The sequence below is a fragment of the Saccostrea cucullata genome, unplaced genomic scaffold, assembly GCF_032062105.1.
Source record: "Saccostrea cucullata isolate Sc308-1 unplaced genomic scaffold, CSIRO_AGI_Scuc_v1 ctg3099, whole genome shotgun sequence".
NCBI lineage: Eukaryota > Metazoa > Mollusca > Bivalvia > Ostreida > Ostreidae > Saccostrea > Saccostrea cuccullata.
The window spans coordinates 44,842-59,529 of record NW_026917865.1 but is presented as its reverse complement, the minus strand read 5'-3'; the positions used below and the strand labels follow the sequence as shown (position 1 = coordinate 59,529).

The window sequence follows — 14,688 nt, the reverse complement described above, 5'->3', positions numbered from 1 at the left end:
GGCTTTTCTTTTTTTCAATTGTATTTCTTGTGAGAAGACCCTACTTTGGGTACCAATATATTTAAATTGCATTTCAGAAAAGTTTAATCTTCGCTATGTTGCCATACAGGGTCATAGCTGTTTCAAAAACACATCTCTTTATATATAAGAGCAGTTGCGGATAAGAGATGGATACCCCAAAGTGTAACAGACGGACGGACGGACATCCCGATCACTATATACCCTCCCGCTTTTCAAGCGGAGGATATAATAATATTTATAACTGCTGATTTTTTCAGTCAGTACGATGATTTCCAAAAACATCGAAAAACAATGTTTACCTAACCCTTTAGGCTCGATAAATCTTTTACTCCTTTAGATTCTGAATCATCGCATTGATCTTAAAATATAGCTATAAGTGTATAATGCTATGAGATCAACATATCATCAATTTACTCCCAATTAGCTCAGTTGAGCATTTTGGCCAATATGCTTCTTTATCTAATTTTTTTTGCCCCCTAAAAATTTCAGCTTTAATCCACAGGGAGTCATTTTTCTACGGGGGTCATTTTTCTTCACGTGGGTTCTGCAAATTTTTAGGGTGGTGACACTTTTTCTACGGGCAAAAGGGTCATTTTTCGACGTCGAATAATGACCGGGGGTCATTTTTCGCGTCGAAAAATCCCCCGGTCATTATTCGATGGGGGTCATTATTCGTCTTTACACCGGCTCATCTCTCTCCTAGGGGAGGGGTGGCAGGGGTGGCGAAGGAGGTCTCCTCGGTGGTGTGGAAGTGCGCGGAGTAGTCCTTGGTGGTGACCGGCTCCGGTGTTGTCTCCTCTGCTTAGGTAATGACCTTCTCTGGGTGCGCTGACTGCGGTTAACAAGGTCCTGTTGTATCCGGAATCTCGCCATGTTCCATCTCCCGATCTCTTTTCTGGTATCTATCCGGTGTACAACATATTGTGTAATAATCTCTAGCCCTGGTACCATTAAAAATCCCCAAATTCACCGATCCCTGAAAAAGCCATCTTACGTGTAGACAGAAAATCCGCTACTAACAGAATGACGCCGAGTGATGGTGAGCGTCTGTATTTCCATACACATTACGGCCCGAAAAGAGAGGACCCTCTGATGTCTGAGTCAACCAGCATGGCGAACCCAAATTGAGTGTGATTTGTACTTTCGGGCATATACATTTTCATGGATTATTTATTGTGTATTCATCATGGGATTAAATCATAATACAGGTTTAAAGAAGATAATTTTACTGCATCTTTTCATACTAAAATTGATGCATGACATGAATCCGTCTAGAAGAAAACAGTCAGAAATATCGAAGCGAGTAGCTGAAATCCAGTGAGCCGAGTTTATCAAATAGGCATTTTAAGTCTATTTAGAGTGTAAGACCAGAAAAACTCATGATCCTTGAATGGAAGGGACCTAGGGAAGGGTTGGAATATGGTTTTTATTTCAAAGAAATCATGATCAGGGCATAAATCAAACTAAAATGAGTTTGGGGAAAGACACAGTTGAGTTCAAAGGTATCTGATTTTCAGAATATCACACTGAGATAAAAAGGATTTCTTAGAATCCATCTTATTTGGAACTGAAAGTAAGTAGGATAGAATGTAATGAGGTAAAAAAAAAACAATTCGTATCTAGTTTTTGGGGCAGGAAAAGCTGTAGATTTTTTAGAAATCGAGATTTGAGTGACACTGGGTGTCAAAAAGGCAATCCCTACACAACCCTCATTTTTTAAAATAAACCAGACCTTGTATGAAAGAAATTTTCAATTGAAAATAATCGAATTCCTCTAAAAAAAACATTCGTCATTTTTACACCATGAACCACTCAAGATTTTTTTTGTTTGATCAAAATCCGTACACAGACTCCGCGTCTTAAAAACAATCCAAGATGGCGTCATCAGTTACAACAATGACGTATAGAAATGACATGCTTTATTTCTTATACTCTAACAAACGTTCCAAGTGTTGAATTGTCCTCCGGAATCGTAATCGATCGGCTACCAGAGCCATCCAGGGACTTTTCCGGTCTTCGGGGGGTAATTCATAGATTAGATTGAGACTGGTATTAAAAATCACGGATTTCTTTCTGACATTTCCACATATTTAAGGCCGTACTGAATACAGGTTTTCTCCATGGCATTTACTTCCTGCCACAGTAGAATCACTTTCTCCGCTTGGGGAAGATTAAGGAAACTGTAAGGCTTTCCAAGGTTAGATTCAACCCATACCATTTCAGGGGTTAGGGTTAGAGTTTCTTTCATTCGTCGACATAGAAAATGTAAAGTGACTAGTCTCCCCACGGTCGTAGGGTGTAAAAGCCTTAGGCATTGTAATCCTAAATCCTGAGTTGTTTCTAGGATGTTGGTGGCTTTAAAGAACACTTCTTCGGCTTCTTGGGGGAGAGGTTGTTCGTGTTGCTATATCCATTGCATTAATATATCATACTCTGTTTAAATTAAAGAGTGGGATTGCTTGGACATGACAATTGATTATAAACAGAAAAACAAAATGTTTGTCTTATTCATATCACTGTTTTATTATTATTTATAATGACTTTGGATACACCAGTAGACTTACTTAGAGTAAGAAGGTGATAAGCGAGTGTAGGTTTTTCGAGGTGCATGCTGAGAACGTGCAGTTAAGAACGCGCTGAGCGGGTTTGGGTTTTTCCTCAGATCTCAAATCTCATATATCTCAGGACTTAACAGATCTCAGACCGTGCTGAGCGCGTGCAGGTTTTTCCAGTTGGACTTCATTTACGCTCAGGAAAAAGGTATAAAAAGCAGAGCTAAGAGTGTATTGGCCGTCATTTTCAGACAGATCTCGTTAGAAGTCAGGCATGTTTAACATAGCAGACGCAATGATGAATACCACAGACAATCCTAATTATGTCACACCTGAAGGGTATCTAGGACCCCCATGCCAGAGAATCAGGATCCTATAGGACTGGACGTCGGCATTATAAAGAAGACCTGAGTATCATCACCACCACGTTAGAGGGGATGGTAAAATTTCTCAACCGGGTAATAGAGAAACAAGATCAATTTGAAGGGAGAGTCGTGAGTGACTTGGGTTAAATGAGAAGTAAAATGGCCCGACTGGATGGTAAAGTAAGTCGATTAGAAAAGACAAAGGAAAAGGGACCAACATCCAGGATCAAGGAGGAGGAGAGTCCTCGAACACACAAGTTCCCAAGAAAACCAGAAAGACCAGTCCCTATTTCATCTGCCAAGAGTTCGAACACTGGGCGCCTGAGTGTCCGAAGAAAGACTTATGCTACAGATGTGGAAAATGTGGGCATTGGGCTAATCAGTGTGACTAAGATCAACCGGCTTAGAAGACACTACCCAAGCCCCAGGAGAAAAAACACAGTGCCCAGACAAGAGAGAACAAGGAAAATCTGATTCCAGTCACAGTGAACTAGGCTAAGAAAAGAAAACACAAGGGACAGCCCAAGAAGCTGAAACTTCAGAAGAAGAATTGACTTTGTATCTTTCTTAAATAAAAGAGGTTAAACTTCAACATGAACTTTTTTTTCTCTTTCAATCAGCTGGCGATCAGCTATGTTTTTAAAGTGTCAAAATCAAGCAGCCAGAGAGGCTGTGAACGAGTATAAGATGACGTCACAATAGGCAGCTCGACGGACTTGAATCGCTGCCAAGTCTGTGTATTCATAGTCTTTGGTTTTTCCGGATTTCAGGCCTCAGCTGAACGGCCTGAGATCTCACATCTCAAATCGGTTTTTCCAGATCTCCAGCCTGACATCTCACATCTCAAATCGGTTTTTTCCAGATCTCAAGCCTGATATTTCACATCTCAAATCGGTTTTTCCAGATCTCAAGCCTGAGATCTCACAAAATCGGTTTTTCCAGATCTCAGCCCCAAAAGTGCACTCAGTTGACCCGCCCATCCAGGCGCATTATACTACTAATAATACCAATATTGAGAAATAATAAAATCATTAATGCACAATTCATATTTTATACAAAATGTTGCATAAAGGAAGATAACTCTTACAGTTCCCTTCTTGGGGAAGGAAATCCTAACCGGTCACCCGTTCTATTTATTTAACGTTTTCCACTATTTCATTCATTTTAAGGACAACAATGTACACGAAAAAATATTTATATAATTTTTTACATGATTGTCAAAAGAAAGAAAATTATATGAATATTATGTTAATTACTTTTCCATTTGATTCTTGTTATGAATAATTTTTAGATCGTATATAATGGCGTTTACTTGACAATATAATAAACATTTATCAACATTTGTACGTGGTTTCCTTCAAAAGCCTCATTGGCTTTGACTTGTCATTTAGACATTCAAGTGATTGACGTCTCTTTGGTGCTGGTCTGCTTAAAAAGACTCGGTCATATTATAGATATGATAATTTGATATGATTTTTTTTCTGACTGCAGCCGTCAATAAAATGCTGTCAAAAATAAACCATAGTCCAGGTAGTCACTTAAACCTATTATACATGTACAATTGAATTCATTCAATACATCTTCACGTACATAATCAGACAATATATTTTGTTAGTATTCAGAAAAGTTGCTGGAAAGTTATATAGTTTATACCTGCATCTTTTAGCCCCTCTATTATCCAACGATTGTCATCGTTATGTATGCCAAAAGACCCCTACATGTTCCTGTCAAATATGTTGGAAAGCTTGCAAATGGTCTCACACTTGACATTCTGTAGCTTGCAACGACTGTGAACTCGGGTAACACACTGAGTGTATGGGTATGACAACCCACATATACAATGCCTATGCAGAACCAGATGTAAGCTTGTACTGCTGCTCCTGAGGCATTCCAAATTTTAAATCAATCCTCTTTGAAGATTTCCTACTTTACCAATTAGAATCATCAACCCAGTCCTGCTCAAATCTATCAACAACCAGTGACTTTTTATCGACAAATATGGACATAGTTCCTCGATCCACAATTTACATCTTCATCAAAGATGATTCAGCATGAACATTACTCATATTCCAAACTTAAGCTCAGAGTCGTATCAGTAAATCTACAAAAAAGAGTCATTCCATCATATGTTAAAGCAAGCGGACCCAAATACAATCGAAGCTCAAGAATGATGACTAAGATCTGATATCTATGATCGTGAAGTCTTACCACTGTCATACAAGTTCATTGTAAGGAGGCCCCCTTTGGGTTGCGATGATAACTCGCTCCATTATACAGAGTACAGAAATACAGCTCAACTCCCATTAAAAAAAAAAAAAATTTAACATCCCAGGCCTGAGTGATCATAATGCCATGTATTTTTTCGACTCAAACAACGTACCAGCTAGACCAAAAATACGACGGTCATCCTCTAGTGGAAACAGGCAAACCTTAATTGCATGAGAGAAGACCTCGTGCAGCAAGTTCCTTATGTAGTTTATTTTTAACCAAAGCATCGTCTCACCTCTGGTTATCCTTGAAATCAAAGTGTTCGAATGCATTACAGAAACACGTGCCAATAAAGATGTATTCAAAACGGTATAGCCAATCCTCATGCCATAGAAGAATAAGACGGCTATCATGCCGGAAACGGAGATCCAAGTTCTGGCAAAAGGGTTAGACGATAACATGAAATTGACGCTGTGCTCCTCGACTTCTCCAAGTCTTCTAATGTTGTATACGGAAAAGAATATAATATTTTTGTGTACTTGTTTATGTTGGTGAAACCAAAGGATCACTTAATAAAAGAATAACAGGGCATTGATTTCAAATAAATATTTGGGTTAAACAGTTTAAACATTGAAACATATGGAGATACTTGTAACGAACAGTATACAAGATCAAAAGTCTATAAAAATATACAAAAATAGGAGCAGAGCAAACATGAACCCCCAAATCATCAGAGGTGCGATCACGTGCCATGGAGGAGTAAATATCCTCTTTTCATGATAAGGAAATATCGGAAAAATCCGTCGTCAATGACTTGAAGACGGAGTTTTCTTGTATACGGAGTTGATTAATATCTATCAGTTGATTCGATATGCGCCCCGTGGGGATCCGGGTTAGAATAGGTCCTCAGTACCCCCTTGCTTGTCGTAAAAGGCGACTAAATGGGGCGGTCCTTCGGATGAGACCGTATAAATCGAGGCAGGTGTGACCCGATAAAGATCCCTCCCTGCTCAATGGTCGTAAGTACCGAGCATAGGCCTAAATTTGAGGCCCTTCACCGGCAATGGTGATGTCTTCATATCAGTGAAATATTCTGGAGAGGGACGTTAAACAGTATATAATCAGTCAATACAGATAATATCTTAGTTTAGTGATATTGGTTATCCTTTCATTTTATAAATGTTATGCTTCTAGACTTTCAAATGTGTTAATAATTCATAATTGCTGGACTTATTTTTCTGTGTGTATAGATATATGTAAAAAATTGATTTTTGGTCAATTTGATTAGACAGTTCAGATTGATTATTGATATCTTGCAATTCAAGTTGGAGTTACAAGAGATATTTTTTTTATGAATGTCTGTGCCATTTTCACTCATTTTACTTTCGCACTGAAATGCATCTCAACATGGACATTTGTGTCATGCTAGACATCTTGTTCTTTACGCACCATTTTGAATAGATTCCAACATACTTATTTTGAATCTAAGAATTGCCAAGGGTTTCCTCGAACTTATGAAATCTAGATATAAGGCTTATTGCACGATATTTTTATAATTATGTTTTTTTTTCATTACAGGATCCAAAGGGGGAGAGAAATCAAAATGAAAACCAAAACTCACCAGAAATGTAAAAATAATTTATAATGTATTAAGAAACAAATAACAACTTAGTCTTTCCTAAAATAGTTTAATAAAAATACAGACCTAAACCCCCGTTTTCGAAGAATGTAAAATTTCAGTTTTTGCCTTAGATTTTTTTTTTGTTTTGATAAGTCACATTATCTAAATGTTATTAATTGAGATAACGAACAATATTTAAGTTCAAAAGATGCTTTCAAATAATACAGATCACCAGCTGTGCAAGCGTGTGGACCTATAAAATATCATTTACAGTATCAGGTGCCATAGATAGGTTATCATCCCCTTCCGATTGGTAACATCAGCCGTGTGCTCCTATAAATGATTGGGTAAAAAGGAAAATCATTAGTAGATATTCACTGTGTAAATAATAGTCTAACAATTATTATGATAAACGTTTATCATCATTTACTTGTGTGATGGATCAAAATCGTTGTAATTGCTGATACTTAAGGTCATTATATCGATCATAGAACTTCTAAAATGATAACATTGAATGATACTATTGATATCCTTTTTTATCAACTTACCTCGATTTAGAAATTGTTCGTACGTTAAATCATGCACTGGAATATCGATCGAATCATCAAAAGAAAGAAACACCCTGTGGAGGTGACAAGTGTGATTGATTGTATACTGTTTAACGTCCATCTCCAGAATATTTCACTGATATGGAGACGTCACCATTGCCGGTGAAGGGCTGCAAATTTAGGCCTATGCTTGGCACTTACGGCCTTTGAGCAGGGAGGGATCTTTATCGTGCCACACCTGCTGTGACACGGGGCCTCGGTTTATACGGTCTAATCCGAAGGACCGCCCCATTTAGTCGCCTTTTAAGACAAGCAAGGGGGTACTGAGGACCTATTCTAACCCGGATCCACACGGGGCGTGACAAGTGTGTATTGCTACGTTCATGAATGAGAATATAAAACAGATTGATCAGACTCTGTAGTATCTTTTAGTTCAAGGTAATTGGAATATTTGTATCGATATATGAATTGAAATTAGTATTGTACGCGTTAAGCATAATTATCTTTATGAGTGGGTTCAGATTTGTTCAAAGACATTGATATTTCGTTAGTGTAAATGTATTGGTAATTGATTATATATGAAAACTTTGCTAGAGAATGGAAACAAAATACATGAATTAGTTTAAATCATGACTCCCAATTAGTGAGATCGGGTTACAAATGTTTACTTAAGAATGCATAGGAAAAATCTTTGAAAGATAATCTTCTCAAGAACAACTTGGTCAAAATCAAAGATCAAATTTTGAATTAAGCAATCATTTTTTACAGCAGGAAATTTTTTTATTTCTTTGGAATGTCGATGCTCTTCGTGCATGCTGTTCTACTGACCGTGAGTACATTTTCTCTTCTTTATTGCTTACTAGTAAATATACTTTTATAGCTCGTTTAATTAAGTTTAAACATCTCGTTTGTCATACAATTTTGTTGCTAGTTAGCCTTGATTGTCTATAGTCAGTAAATCATCCAACTATCAACAAAAATGACAGATTTTAAAAATGTGATTGTAACGTTTTTAAAGTTATTTAGAGTAGTCAGGGTTCACGTCTGATTTTCACGAATTCTAGAATATGTTGTAGCATAATGCATTTGTAGGTTCTCTTTACAGAAGATAATGTTTTTGTAAGAAATAAAGCTAGGACGTATAAGAGCATTTACTTGATTCAGAAATGCATTTTTAAAATTAAAAATTTTGACAGGTAGGTTTAAGCAAACTTATTTTGGTTTGCTGGTACAGGTGAATATTAAAAGTATTTAACACTGAAATATGATTTTTAAATAAATATTCCCTGGAAAGTGAACTTGTATATGTTGGATATTTGACATAGAATTATAACCAAATTCTTTGAGAATATACTAGTACTTATAATAATGAGCCTTACAAAAAAACACAATGACGATATTGTTGACAGCTTTGTCTTATGGAACCAAAACACACTGTTCATGTAATTGTACTCTTTCGTCACTTCTGATTTTGTGAAAAAGAAAGGATAGATGTATTACATTTCGCTTTTTATTGTTCTTGCTAAAATACTTAATCCATTCTGACACGTGTTTTTTTTAACTTAACCTAATGTTTGACAAAACCTTTGACAGAATTCATACTCAAAATTACGTTTTGTTGCCAAGAAGCATATGGAGATAACGAACAGTATTCAATATCAAAGTCCATAAAAGAATACAAAATAGGAGCAGAGCGGACACGGACCTCGGACCTCCGAAACATGGGGGGTGGGATCAGGTGCCATGGAGGAGTGAACATCCCCGGCAGACCGGTCACACCCACCGTGTGCTCTTGTCATGATCGGGAAATAACGGAAAAAATCCGTCGTCAATTCAATGAAGAAATAATCGACTAACAATTAGTATGAAAAACGTCAGTCAGCATTTGACTTAGTTGTAAATTGTATTTGCTGACAAGGTCGTTGTATCGTTCATAAAACTTACGAAATGGTTACTTTAACCGAGACTGTTGATTTTTTTTCGTTTCATCAACTTGCTTCTCAATAATCTATCTCGTTTTTTTGAAATTGTTCATACGTAGAGTATGTTCTTGATATTAAGAAATCGGGACTCCATGTAAATAAGACCTTTTAAGGTCCTCGTTTTCATATCTGTTACCTCATTAGTAATTATGTGTCCAGTGGTCCTAAATTTGAAAGAAGATAAAGCACACTTTGAAGGAATTTATTTCAGATGTTCAATACAAATCAGATAATTTTCGTTAATTCATACAGCGAAATTGATAAGTCTAAGAAGGATATGGAAATAACGAACAGTATTCAATCTCAAAGTCCATAAAACAATACAAAATAAGAGCAGAGCAAACACACACCTCCGAAACATCAGGTGGGATCACGGAACCATGAGCATGCCCTGCCAACCGGTCACACCCGCCGTATGCTCCTTGTCATGATCGGGAAATATCATAGGTGGGATCAGGTGCCATGGAGGAGTGAACAACCCCTGCCGACCGGTCACACCCGCCGTGTGCTCATTGTCTTAATCAGGAAATAACGGGAAAAAATCCATCGTCAGTTCAGTGTATGAATAATGGACTAACAATTGGAATGAAAAAAGTCAGTCAGCATTTGACTCAATGATAAATTGTATTTGCTGACAAGGTCATTGTATCAACCATAGAACTTACGAAATGATGTTTTTAAACGAAACTACCGATAAGTCACAAAGCTAATCTGACAGGCATTAATTTGGGGTTAGTTGAAATTGTTTTAAAAAACATTTAACAACAAAAAAGTTTAATATTTCAAGGTCACCCTGCGTTTTTTAGAATGAGTAAAAATGACAGTGTGCAAGAATATCTGAACAATTATTTTAAAAAATAAAAAATAAGAGTTATCAACGTTTGTCTGAAATTCAAACAGATAATGAAACTTGAATCCATTGCGTTCAAACCTCAAAACAAATTAAAATTAATAAGAAGAAAATTGAAAAGTTTATGAGAGGAAGAACCGGAATAAGGAATCCGCTACATTAAATTTCTTCAGGACAGCGTCCAATCCACAAGCCTGGTAGAGTAAAGGAGTTTTAGGGTTTAACAGAAACGTAGTGTTTTGTCGCACCAACAATATTCACCAGATCTTTCAACCTTTGACTTGTTTTATTTCCTTAACTTGAAATAACACCTTTTCGAAAGAAAAATTAGGTACAGGAAATCATAGGACTAGCATACGAATGGTCATATTCAGAAATATGTTCTAAAAGCAATTAAAAAGTTGAATAAAATTGTTAGAGACATATTTTTTTAATTAAAAGAGAATATTTAAGTGAAATCACCAAGACTTAATCACTGAAACGTTTTTGTTTTGTTGCTTTCCGAGGACAGATGATATTATTTATTGAAAGTCCCACGTATCCTTCATTCATCAATTCGTTTGACAAAAGCTTGTTTTGTATTAGGAAATGTTTTAACCCCTTCACTTCCGTACCGGTCAAATTGACCGGTGGCGCGTTAAAACAGGACTTCGCGAAAATAAGATCTCCGTATCTATTTTGTGGTAGCATGAAGGTATATAAGCTATATATCATCTTTTTGGAAATTTTCTCTACTTTTAAAATATCTAAAAAGATTATATCTTGATTGCCGGTATTTAATCGATTTTACGTTGTAAAGACAAACGAGACTTTTTGAAAATGGCGTAATTTTCCAAAGCGATTGCCGAATTTCCAGACGATTGACAATTTTTTTCCTGATTAACTTTATAAGAAAGCATGGTATATTCTTAAAGAATATTTTCTCTACTTTTAAAATATGTAAAAATTATTGTTATTACTTTAAGGTATATTTTAAAAACAAGAATTTTCTTGCACTTATGTGTTTTTTATCGATTTTATTCGTAATATTTAAACAAAGCTCAGTTTTACGTTTATTTCTGTGTTGAAATAGGGAAAACAAAATAAAGCTGGTAAAAGTAGAGAAAATTTCCTTTCCAACAAGCCCTTATAGGCCTTCTTCCGCTCAGTATTTTCTTAATTACGATAATTTGAATTTGTGACCTTTGCATAGTTTTTATGGAAAAATCGGTCAATATTTACATGTAACGTCAAGGTCGATATTGTTGCGTCTTACTCGAAACAACATATTCTTTTATAAGACTTTTTTGACCATTCGAATATATTTTTTACTGAAATAAATGCATAATACAAAAAAAAATAGATTTCAAAAAAAAAAAATAGATTTCAAAAAACAAATATATACTTTCGTTCTGTCTTTTGTGAAGTGAATGTTGATTGTAATGATGTATATTTCATGAAGTGATATACAATATTGATGAAAATTGTAGATTTCCAAAACGGCGATCTTTACTAAAAAAAAATCAATCAGATTTTTAATATTGTTGTATCTTGTTATACTGTATACTTATTAATTTGCAATTTAATTAGATTTATATTTTACAATACAAAAACTCGCATTTATAAATAAATACGACTCATCACTGTATGAGTTGATACGAATTGAAATAAACACGTGTTTCCGCTTTGGTGTAAACATGATGGTGATCCGAAATCTGAACGTCAATTTTCATGATTATTTCACGACGAAGATCATCACATCAATGAATCAAATAATACGACATGCCTTTGGTATTAGCAGGTGAGAATACGTGTATATTGACTGAAAAGTTTAAGTTTAAAACGCAATAGTTCACGTTCAAAAGAAAACTAAATGTACACATGTACTAGATCTTTATTTTTCAGTGTGCGTGTTTCGTATCGTTCAGCCAATTTTGCATTGCTTTTGAACTTTGATGCTCAATTTAACAATCACTCGTAAGTTCAAAGTAAAATCAAAGTTTTCATAATAATGGATAGTTGTTTGCAGTATCTATGTACCAGTGTGTACAGGTGTACATGACTACCACTTTCACATCGAAATTTTAGGGTGCTTTCAGCATTACAACAATACTTTCATCTGTGAATACCCACTTTCTAAGCCCACCATGAACTACGAAGGTTAATTAATATGTAAGGACACCAATGAACAGGTAAATTTTTGTTTTGGTATTGAAAATTTCTGTATTTCTAAAATTTAAAAAAATAAAGTCTAATTTCATTTGTGTCATTCTCATGATATCGCATTCATACAAGTTTATACACATTTGATTAATATTTTGAAAAATAAGTGTTCAAAACACATAATACTTATGATGCTTGATTATTCATACAAACACATTATTTAAACATGTAATATCTATCTGAATGAATGCTGAGATATGGAACAAACTGTTTTTATAGACTGCTGTTGTAAGTTCCAATCTGCATGAAGTATGTGGTTAGAATTTCCATTTTCTCAATTTTTCAGACACTTTTCAATTATCCTACATCATATACATGGGTGGTCAAACTCACTGGATGGTTTATCAACACTCCCATGCTCACGAACAGCCTTGCGCCAGGAATTTTGCCCTGAAGTGACATTGCAGTCTATTGTCTCCTTTCTTTTTACAACCCTGGCAGCCATGCAGGTATGAAATCTATGAAAGCCATGAAGGGACATAGAATTTTTAAAATTTATAAAAGTAAACCAAGTTCTTGATTTATACAATCCCTTCTCTCGGATTGACAATCTGTTTGACAAATTGCCAATTCATTCTCACAGATTACCAATTCGTTCCCTCAAATTACACAGTCCGTTACCTCAGATTGTATAATTCATTCTTTTAGTTTAAAAGATTCATTCCCTCGGAATGTAAACCCTTCCCATGATTTCGTTTAAATTATTTATCTGTACATATCGGATATGGTAATACATGTTTTAAAAATAGAATATTGAAGTATTTTACATCCTAACTTTTATTACATATTACGGTTCAAAATGAGAAAAATACATGAACATTTTCAAATCCATGTGCTAGTACTGATATTTGTACAACAAAAAATCTTAGAAGTTTTTGTGTTACTTGTATATAAGAATAATTGAAAGTCCTAGATAGTAAAAGTGAATATGGGTCCTGTTTAATCATAATATTTCTAAAATAAATATACGTTGAATTAGTTTTGAAAGAGGTTAGAAACGACCGGTTGCTGAAACAAAATAAATAGAACGCACTTATTGATTAAAATGGTTGGATGTTTCTGTACATATATGTAATGAAATTCAAGAGCACAGATTTCCAAAATCATAAGACTGATGTTGTAACAAATCAAGATGTTGAATTATCAATCTGTGAAAACAAATTACCGGTATGTAATTCGAGATCTCAAATTATGAATCAAGGGGGCGAATTAGTAATCCTTAAGATCGGATTGTGTAATTCGAGATCTCATATTATAAATCGAGGGAACAATTTAGTAATCCGTGGGATTGGATTGTCTAATTCGATTCGATATCATCTATTTACTTTTTTGAAAAATTTACGTGTCCCTTCCTGGCTTTGTAGCAATCTTATGCCAGATTTTTTTTACATGTTGCGATAGCGTAAACAGAGGTCTGGCTTTAGTCAGATTGCCATATATGCTATTTGTTTTAGTTCAGTAATTTTACCATGGTGGTTTACTACAAGGTTTTTGAATTATCAGTCCTGATACATTGACTTAACAATATCATTTAACTACTTGGATCACATAATGAATACAATTTTAATTTTAAAAGGAAAATCAAATAAATGTAGTAATTTTAGCATTCTTAATTTTATTTATAAATATAAATTTATATACACAATGACATGTATCTGTTTCAAAATACTAAAATCTTTTACAGGATAGAAGCTGATCACTTGTACTTGACAGCAAATAATAATGTCTTGGACAAGTCAAAGAATTTCCTCCGGTCTTACAGAGAAATGACAGTTGATAAAAGAATGGTGGACACAAAGTAAAAGTGCTCTTCAACATTTTGTTGAAGATTTCAGTCTGATTTGGAATTCATCTTGCAATATTTCTGTATTTGTATATTTGGATATAAGCGACAAATTTTCAACTTATTGACTAAACAGTTTTGCATTTGATATTGCCAATGCTATCTATTATTATTATTTCCCTCCAAGATAACATGTCAAGTCTTTATTGTACCCCTTAAGCTCTGTTATACCAGAAAAATCTTGTAATGAAATCATTTATTTTTTTTTTCTTGTTAAATTAAATCCATGAAAATAAAGATTATTTTTAATGTCATCAAGAGAATGGATTTCTTGTTTAACAAAAAGATAGTATACATGTTTTGCTAGGGCTTTATAAGAAGCAGACCAGAATTCCTGCTTGCAAACTTTGTCATTCGCCATTTTTATTACGTCTACTATTAGATGATTTATCCATGTTTGAAGCATTTCAAAATTGATATTTACTTACAGTTTAAAGCAGAATTCTGTACTGATATGACCTTGACCTTCTGAAGAACAAGAGTGTCAAGGTCAATT

The 14,688-nt window shown here is 34.9% G+C and overlaps 1 long non-coding RNA gene across 1 annotated transcript; it reads left to right on the top strand.

The window, feature by feature from the left end:
• Positions 1–12,205: 12,205 nt before the first annotated feature.
• LOC134271296 (uncharacterized) lies at positions 12,206–14,413 on the top strand. Its single transcript, XR_009993620.1, has 3 exons — positions 12,206–12,318; positions 12,636–12,798; positions 14,034–14,413. It is a non-coding gene; the product is annotated as an uncharacterized LOC134271296 (long non-coding RNA).
• The last annotated feature ends 275 nt before the right edge of the window (positions 14,414–14,688 follow it).